This window comes from Bufo gargarizans, chromosome 3, assembly GCF_014858855.1.
Source record: "Bufo gargarizans isolate SCDJY-AF-19 chromosome 3, ASM1485885v1, whole genome shotgun sequence".
Taxonomy (NCBI): Eukaryota; Metazoa; Chordata; class Amphibia; order Anura; family Bufonidae; genus Bufo; species Bufo gargarizans.
The window spans coordinates 359,501,559-359,509,533 of NC_058082.1; the positions used below are offsets into that span (position 1 = coordinate 359,501,559).

Sequence of the window (7,975 nt, forward strand, 5' to 3'; positions counted from 1 at the left end):
ATGTCTGAATTTGCAAAAGATCACGGCGAACTAGTGGACACTACAAATGAAAGAGATGAATAACTAGCAAAAGTGATTGATTTGGAAGATCGCTCCCACCGCAATAATATCTGATTTTGTGGAATTACAGAAACTGTAAAGCCAGATCAACTTTATAATTACCTGATCGACTTCTTTATAATCTTGTTGCCTAGTGCCCCCCAAACAGAACTCTTTATTGATAGAGCTCATAGATTACCAAAACCTAAAGGTTTGCCAACGGAAGTGCCTAGAGATGTGTTGGTGCAAATCACTTTCTATCACACTAAGGGTCCATTCACACGACCGTATGTACGGATCCCTACCCGTTTCACAATTTTGCAGAAGGTCTGCGGATACATTCATTTCTATGGCCCTCAAAAGATGGACAGCACACTGTGTGCTGTCCACATCCGTTATTCCGTACTGCGGGTCCGCAAAAATAAACTTCAATGTCCTATACTTGTCCGCATAAAACGTTCTGTGCACCCATACAAGTCTATGGGTCCGCAAAAATGCGGATTACAATGGAAATGTTTCCGTATGTAATCCGCATTTTTGAGGATCAATGTCCGTAATTGTATTGACCCAGCCCCAAATAAAAATGGATACATTATCAGACAGGTCTGTCTGGGCAAATTCAGACAGAAAAAACATTTTGTGACTTGGCTGTCAGTTTATGAGTTGTCTGACATGGCTTTCTCTGTGGAGAAGATAGTTATGATCCAGGAGAGAATTGAGTTGTGGGACACTCTTTCAGAATTGTACCACGACCGTGTTTGCAAGGATAGGTCGTGGTGCGAAGTTGCTGAAATCCTTATGCCGGGCAAGTGGGCAAAGGGAGATGCCAAAGTCCATAAAAGGACTTATATTTTAATATTTCTAGCAAAATTTTTAATTTGAAATTAAATTGGGTTTAGGTTTCCTAGCATGTGCAGCATGCTCAGATAAGTTTGCAATCTTCTCTGAGCATCGTGCACTTATTTTCTTAGTACACGAGCATGATGTAAGCTTGATCTAGTCTACATGTATGTAGTATATAGCATGTGCAGCATCCTCACAGAAGTTTGAAATCTTCTCTGAGCATCCTGCACGCGCTAGACACTGCATGCATGTACATTAAATCAAGCTGACATCCTCTATTTTTTTTTTTTTTTATCTTCTAACAAAAAAGCCCAAACATTTATATTAATTTAAATTTTTTTTTATTTGAATCACAGTAAAAAAATCTTAAGACCCGATGGCGTTCCTGCCAGGATCAAGTCCAGTGCGAAGAAACAGCACGCAAAGGCAAAAGTGGCGAAAGCGGTGGAAAGAAAAAGAAGACCTATCTCTACACACAGCAATACTATTTTTGAAGCCGATCTTTGAGATGAGACCGTAAGTTGTAATATTGTCGTTTTTTGGGATTATACATTTACTAATTACCAATCCACATAAATATATTTCTATTAATTTTATTCTCTTATAAAGGACCATCGACAGCCTCGAAGATGAGCCTGCAGCAAGCCAACAGTCTGCTGAAAGCACTCTAGTGATGTCACCACAGGAGCCCTCCTCTCCAGCTCAAACTCCACTAATGGCTGTGACACCACCACTAGAGATTAGAACATCCAAGGTCCCACATCCACAGGCAGACATTACCACAAGGGGTTCAAAACGGAAAAGGAATCCTCCTCAGCCTGTTTCCTGTTCAAGTACTCGAGACCTGATTGATTGTCAGGTTCTTGAGTATTTATCCCAAAATAAGCCAGAAACTCTAGAGGACAGCATTGTGCTGGGCCTGGGGCCTTTTCAAAGGGTACCCAAATCCAGACTAGTGATGAGTGGGAGGTGTCATATTCGATTTCGTGAATATTCGTGATATATTCGTCGAAATTGACTATGGCTAGGCTAATAGACTAATTGACTATGGCTAGGCTAATATGTGTATTTTATGAAATTTCGTAATATTGCTCTAACTTCGTCTTTTAGAATATTACGAATATTCTAAAAGACGAAGTTAGGGCAATATTACGAAATTTCGTAAAATACACGTATAGATTGTAATTTAGCTAATATAGTGCTATAATCTTTTTTTTTTTTTTTTTTTTGCCTCTTCTGAACTTAAGTTTTGTTAAGCAGTATATTAGCTAAATTACAATCTGTGTATTTTACGAAATTTCGTAATATTGCTCTAACTTCGTCTTTTAGAATATTCGTTATATTGCTATAACTTCGTCTTTTAGAATATTATGAATATTCTAAAAGATGAAGTTAGAGCAATATTAAGAATATACGTAAAAAGTTGAAATCGCAATTCGATTAATTAAAGTTATAATAATCGAATTGCGATTTCAACTTAGCACTGCTATATTCCATATTAGGCTAGAATTAACGAATATGGAATATAGCAGTACTAAGTTGAAATCGCCATGCGATAACTTCGAGTTATATTACTCACATTGCGATTTCAACTTGATGCTGCTGCTGGGTCTCAACTAAACCAGGTCCAAGTTGAAATTGCAATTCGATTAATTCAAGTTATAATAATCGAATTGCGATTCTGCCGACTTCCGTGCTCATGGAGCGTCCCCATCACCATGGGAACGTCTCCATATACTAGAATGTACTGTCGGATTTGAGAATTACGTTGAAATCGCAATTCGATTAATTCAAGTTATAATAATCGAATTGCGATTTCAACTTAAGCACTGCTATATTCCATATTTGTTAATTCTAGCCTAATATGGAATATAGCAGTGCTTAGTTGAAATCGCCATGCGATTAATTCAAGTTATAATAATCGAATTGCGATTTCAACTTGGACCTGCTATATTCCATATTAGGCTAGAATTAACGAATATGGAATATAAGTTACAATCGCATTACGCGATAATGACAGCTACGTACGCGAATACAACAGTCTAATTTACTAGTGTTTGGCTCAATATCAATAAGTTTCATTCGTACGCGAATACAACTTAGAGCAAGGTACCAATATGAAATTTGCCTGCCTATACAGTCTACTATGTTTGGTTCGTTATCTCGATAAAACGTAATTTAAATAATCGTGAGCGTGCGTGCGCGCGTACGTCTGTAGGGGCGTGACTAGGATCGCATAGAGAGTGGAGAGAGACCGATTAGAGCGACAGACAGAAGAAAGAAAATGGCAAGAAGCAATTTCGGTGAGGAAGAGCTGGAATATCTGATCACTGTAAGTAATTCTACCGGAAAAAGTATGTCACTGTGCTGTTGTCCAAGTCCAAGGTGCGGCCACTGTTCCAAGTCACTCTTAAAGGGGCGGTCACTGTTCTAGTCACTGTTATAGGTGCGGCCACTGTTCCAAGTGACTCTTAAAGGGGAAGCCACTGTTCAAGTGACTCTTAAAGGGAAAGCCACTGTTCAAGTCACTGTTAAAGGGGAGGTCTTTGTCAAAGTCACAATTAAACGGGCGGACTCTGTCAAGGTCACTGTTACATGGGAGGCCATTGTTGAAAGTCACTGTTAAAGTGGCATCCACTGTGGAGTTTAATTCTTATAGTTGCTTTGAATAAAAATGTTTTTATTATTACTTTACTTTTATATAGTTCCATAGGGAACTATATAAATATGTACTTGTTTACCATTTTCATATTAAATTATATTTTTTTTATGGTTGAGATGACTATAATTACTAATAATTGTATTTTACAACTTTGAGATTACATCCTTTAATTGGTATATTGCAGAATATGTTGGAAAAGGGCTACAACGACCGTACTTGTCGGGGAGAAAAATAGGCAATTCTGAGAATTGCCCAGGCTTTATGGAATAAGAATGGAAAGAAGCATACTAAAGATTCTTATCTTAAAAAATGGTCGGACTTAAAAAGGCATAAGATGGATCTTATTAAAAAAAGGTCAGAGACAAAAACTGTCCAGGTACGATGCTTACATTAATTTTCTATAACCCACCTATTGTTATTTATGTGTTCAGTTATGCAAATAAGTATTTCTATCCCTTTACAACTGATAACTTAGTTCAGTGGTGTCGAACCGATGGGACGGGTGCTAGAGGCGGCGCTCAGAGCCCTCTCTGTGGGCCGCATACCCTTAAAAAGGTCTAAGGCGTACTAATCGGCTTTAGACATTTCCTACCATACAGCTTGGCAGGCACACTATTAACAGCACAGTCAGCATATTGAATGTAGGCAGCTGTTAGAGCAAAATGATAATTGTGTGGAAGACAGACTATACTGGTATTCAGGTACAATGGTAACGTTGGAAATTTGCAATAAATAATTTAGTTTGGTTTCTCTTCTGCCTAAAAGTTCTCCAGCATGGATTTAGTAAATGCTGGGACACATAGCTGATTATCCCTTTACAATATATACATACACTCACAGCGAGATACAGATATATGATGTAAACCCTTATCCAATGTCAAAACAGTTGACTTGGTCCACCTCATTGGAATAACCCTGCAACAGTACCTTGCGAACCAATACCCCCCGGTACCTCATCCTAGCTATTAACATACTCAACTGTAAACCATCTGAAAGACTTCATTCATAGTTTCATCAAACACAAAATCATGTGAAATCAAACATAGGGGTAATCATTATCCCATCCAGATCCCACCATAGATTAATTTGTGTACCGTTTTTTTTTTTTTTTGCTTTGCTTGTTTATCTTGGAATTTTTGTAACATTTGTTCATTACAGGGGCTACTCTTCCAAAAGTGCGCTCTAATAAGAAGGTGGTGGAAGAGGAGATGATGGAGGATGAGGAGCAGGAAGAGGAGCAGCCAGGACCATCAGGGCATCAGGCCCATTGCCCACCTGAGGCAGTTCAGGTCCAGGAGGAGGAGGAGGACGACGAGGTGGTGACCACCCCCCGCCAGGAGGGTAAATATATTCTGTTGATGTTTTAATTTAAAAAATGTCCCCACACACATACAGGTGTGAGTTTAGTCATCACCACAGGCAGATTTTATTCAAGAAAATAATTATAAACAAGTTCAAGTTCAACCTCTAATTGTTATTCAGACTCCCCACTTTGCGTTCGCTCCAAGAAGTGTAACAAAAATATTAGTATATCACCACTCTTTAGGGTCTGTCAGAGACCATGCTCATTTCTCTGCAGGTTCAGTTTTCATATCTCCTGTCCACACTTGAAAAGAACAGCATTCTTAATCCAAACTTTATTAAAAAGGCTTGATGGAGTACGGGAGTGACCTGTGCCACTATATCTGTCTGGGCACTCAGTCCAAACACACGGACCCTAATTAAATACTCGTAATTTTTTTTTACAGCTAGCTGATGTTACTGGTGTACTGATTTCTGTAAAGTATCTAAACGAGGCATACAATTTAATTAAGATGTAAAGAGCATCCAAAATATAAAAATTTTCTTAGACTAAAAAATTTAAGTGCCCAAAACAATATTAATATTTATCTAAAAAATTGGTGTAAAAACTATGCAACTGTCAACAAAGAACGTACAACACACAACAGTAATATAAAACATGAACACTATAAAGTAATTAATCTACATAAAAAGCATTAACTTAATTACTAAGTCCATAACCCTAAAGAACTATTATTAATCCTAACTAAACCAATATATAATGGATTAACATAGTATATAAGGCCGAAAAAAGACATTTGTCCATCCAGTTCAGCCTGTTATCCTGCAAGTTAATCCAGAGGAAGGCAAAAAAAAAAAAACTGTGAGGTAGAAGCCAATTTTCAACACTTTAGGAGAATAAAAAATTCCTTCCCGACTCCAATCAGGCAATCAGAATAACTCCCTGGATCAACGACCCCTCTCTAGTAGCTATAGCCTGTAATATTATTACGCTCCAGAAATACATCCAGGCCCCTCCTGAATTCCTTTATTGTACTTCCCATCACCACCTCCTCAGGCAGAGAGTTCCATAGTATCACTGCTCTTACCGTAAAGAATCCTCTTCTATTATTGTGTACAAACCTTCTTTCCTCCAGACGCAGAGGATGTCCCCTCGTCACAGTCACAGTCCTGGGGATAAATAGATGATGGGAGAGATCTCTGTACTGACCCCTGATATATTTATACATAGTAATTAGATCTCCATTTTTCTAAAGTGAATAACCCTAACATTGATAATCTTTCAGGGTACTGTAGTCCCCCTATTCCAGTTATTACTTTAGTTGCCCTCCTCTGAACCCTCTCCAGCTCTGCTATGTCTGCCTTGTGCACAGGAGCCCAGAACTGTACACAGTACTCCATGTGTGGTCTGACTAGCGATTTGTAAAGTGGTAGGACTATGTTCTCATCACGGGCATCTATGCCCCTTTTGATGCCACCCATTATCTTATTGGCTTTGGCAGCAGCTGCCTGATACTGGTTTTTGCAGCTCAGTTTGATGTTTATTTAAATTCCTAGATCCTTTTCCATGTCAGTGTTACCCAGTGTTTTACCATTTAGTATGTACGGGTGACTTGCATTATTCCTTCCCATGTGCATAACTTTACATTTGTCAGTGTTAAACCTCATCTGCCACTTATCTGCCCAAGCCTCCAATCTATCCAGATCCCTCTGTAGTAGTATACTGTCCTCATCAGTGTAAATTACTTTACACAGTTTAGTGTCATCTGCGAAAAATTGATACTTTACTATGCAAGCCTTCTACAAGATCATTAATAAATATATTGAAGAGAATAGGGCCCAATACTAACCCCTGAGGTACCCCACTATTGACAGTGACCCAATCTGAGTGTATACCGTTAATAACCACCCTAACCACCCTCTGTTTTCTATCCCTCAGCCAGTTACTTACCCACATACAGACGTTTTCTCCCAGTCTGAGCATTCTCATTTTATATACTAACCTTTTATGTGGTACAGTGTCAAATGCTTTGGAGAAGTCCAGATATACGACATCCATTGATTCACCGCTGTCAAGTCTAGAACTTACCTCCTCATAGAAACTGATTAAATTAGTTTGGCATGACCGATCCCTCATGAAGCCATGCTGATATGGCGTTATTAGCTTATTTCCGTTGAGATCTTCCAAGATAGCATCTCAAACAGTTTACCCACAACAGATGTTAAACTTACCGGCCTATAGTTTCCAGGCTCTGTTTTTGGACCCTTTTTGAATATTGGCACCACATTTGCCATGAGCCAATCCTGTGGGACATTCCCTGTCAGTATAGAATCTGCGAATATCAGAAATAAGGGTCTGGCTATGACATTACCTAATTCCCTTAGGATACGGGGGTGTATGCCATCAGGTCCTGGCGATTTGTCTATTTTAATCTTTTTAAGTCGCTGATGTACTTCTTCCTGGGTCAGACAGGGCTTTATCTGCTTTATACACCAAACAATGATTGTCTTTTCAAGTAGATTTAAAATGTATATTTCCTTTACTTTTACAGCGATAAACAACTTAATGAGAGAAGTTAAAAAAGTGCAGCGGGCGCCGGATGAGAAAATTGAGGGTGCAGCTGCTGAAAAGGGTGAGGGATGAGCTGGCCCTAGCGGAGGAGGCCAACCAAAAGGCCCTGGATGGACTGTTCAAACAGTTAAAAGAAATAAAAAAATGTCCTTAATTTTTTTTTTCATTTTTTTTTTTTTGGGGGCTTCTGTTATTTATATTCTTAATATTTTTTTATTTAAAGATTGTTTTATAAAACTTTATTGTTCTATTAAATTTGTTGTTTTATTTTATTGTAACCAATGGGGTTACAGTACGGACAATTTAGTCTGGGCCAAAGTAATAATTCATTATCATTACATACAGCAGCCGCCATCACATGCAGACATGGTGCCGCTTATGGTCGCACCACTTATTCACTATGACTATTTTCTTGTGCCGGTGGTCATGTGTGTGCCACAATTCAAACCGAATACTTGTGGCGCTCTTAGCAGCACGCGTGACGGGACCAGGTCCAATCATAGACCTTGTACAACATGCATACATGTAATCCAAAACTATTAAAATACAAGTATTTG

General features: G+C 38.6%; 1 long non-coding RNA gene across 1 annotated transcript; it reads left to right on the forward strand.

Moving 5' to 3' along the window:
• Positions 1–2,794: 2,794 nt before the first annotated feature.
• Positions 2,795–7,594, forward strand: LOC122932748. Its single transcript, XR_006388337.1, has 3 exons — positions 2,795–3,920; positions 4,703–4,885; positions 7,399–7,594. It is a non-coding gene; the product is annotated as an uncharacterized LOC122932748 (long non-coding RNA).
• The last annotated feature ends 381 nt before the right edge of the window (positions 7,595–7,975 follow it).